The sequence below is a fragment of the Solanum tuberosum genome, unplaced genomic scaffold (assembly GCF_000226075.1).
Source record: "Solanum tuberosum cultivar DM 1-3 516 R44 unplaced genomic scaffold, SolTub_3.0 scf00577, whole genome shotgun sequence".
NCBI classification, from domain to species: domain Eukaryota; kingdom Viridiplantae; phylum Streptophyta; class Magnoliopsida; order Solanales; family Solanaceae; genus Solanum; species Solanum tuberosum.
In genome coordinates this window covers 3,466-5,481 of record NW_006239491.1, presented here as the reverse complement: position 1 = coordinate 5,481, position 2,016 = coordinate 3,466, and positions in this window count along the sequence as shown.

Here is a 2,016-nt window from a genome sequence, read left to right as displayed (position 1 = left end):
GGCTAAAGGTTCGTTTGGGGCCATCAATGGTTCTCGAGTGCCATTCCCTCCCAGGGTGTAGGCTCGGGGCGTGACAACTTGCTCTTAGGTCTAACAAATCATAAACATCAAGAGTAAAGACTTTGATCATACCAGTGACAACATCTGGAGAATTCTTTTGCTCTTAACGACTAGTGATCGCATATATAAAGGATGTTTGCTCCTCCGCCAGTACCGAAAGTAGCTCCTCTAGGTGCAATCCTGTCTGGTGGAGCAACTGATGAAGATTGGGCTCTATTGCCCTCATTTACATTACCTTGTTGGTTCTTAAGACACTCTTTCATGAAGTAACCCTCTTATCTATACTTGAAACAACCTGTGGAACCATCGCGATATTTACCTGGGTGGGTCCTACCACACTTAGCACATACATGAGCCCAGTTACCTCTTTGTGCCACACTACCATGAGACTGTGCTGGTCTAGCTCTGAAGTGCTGGGAATTTTGACTATTATACTCATTGTTGTTTCTGGGTGCAGGTGCACTAGAAGATGGTGGAGCATGTCCCTTTTTCTTTTGCTAAAAGGACTAACGGTTCGCATTATTCCTCTGCTGCCCGGACTCATTCCCTGTCTTAGCCTTCTTGTTTCTAAACTCCTCTCTATCCCTCAGCTTCTCTTCTTCTACCTGTTTCTCTTGAGTTTCATCAAAGAGGGCAAGACAGGGAATGAGTCCGGGCAGCAGAGGAATAATGCGAACCGTTAGTCCTTTTAGCAGAAGAAAAAGGGACATGCTCCATCATCTTCTAGTGCACCTGCACCCAGAAACAACAATGAGTATAATAGTCAAAATTCCCAGTACTTCAGAGCTAGACCAACACAGTCTCATGGTAGTGTGGCACAAGGAGGTAACTGGGCTCATGTATGTGCTAAGTGTGGTAGGACCTACCCAGGTAAATATCGCGATGGTTCCACAAGTTGTTTCAAGTATAGACAAGAGGGTTACTTCATGAAAGAGTGTCTTAAGAACTAACAAAGTAATGGAAATGAGGGCAATAGAGCCCAATCTTCATCAGTTGCTCCCCCAGACAGGATTGCACCTAGAGGAGCTACTTTCGGTACTGGCGGAGGAGCAAACCGTCTTTATGTGATCACTAGTCGTCAAAAGCAAGAGAATTCTCCAGATGTTGTCACTGGTATGATCAAGTCTTTACTCTTGATGTTTATGCTTTGCTAGACCCAGGAGCAAGTTGTCAAACTCCGAGCCTACACCCTGGGCGGGACTGGCACTCGAGAACCATTGTTGGCCCCAAGCGAACCCTTGGCCTAGCTTACTTACTCAGCGGAAGACTTAAACATAAGAAATATAACTCATGCAATAACTTAAGAGATAATAACTTAGCCAAAATGGCAACTCAAGTCTTAAACATAGTCTTAAACGTATACAACTGAAATGAATAAGACTAAAGAACTATAACTATCTGTCTATGAAGCCTCTAGAACAAAGAGGGATGTCGGGATAAGACCCCCGATCATCCTAACAATGAAATACTGAAAGCAAATGATAAAAGGAGCCCTCCAGAATGCAATGAGGCTCACCAACAGACTCTGAGTGCTCAACTGGATCAACGAGGTGCTGGATGGTGATCCTGGTTACCTGTGTCTGTATCATAAGACGATGCAGGCCAAATGACATCACTACATTGAATGTACGAGTATGCGAGGGGAAAACTAAACATAACATAAGCTTGAAAGGAATATGAAAGAAACATTTACCTTGGCTTTACTCAACTCATGAATAACTTAACTCAATATAAGCAATAAAATATATGCAATATATGGAAAGCTTTATAAAACAGTAGAAAGCAACTTAGTTCGTTAAAGAAAATGTAATAACAAACTCAGCTTTACTCATATAATAAAGTAATATAGTTTCTGTGGGAGTTTCTCTAATCGACAACCATCACTATGAGCCTAAGTGGTGATACAACGTCTTGCCCACGCTTCCAGAAATGTCCTATACTTTGCCGTCATATAAG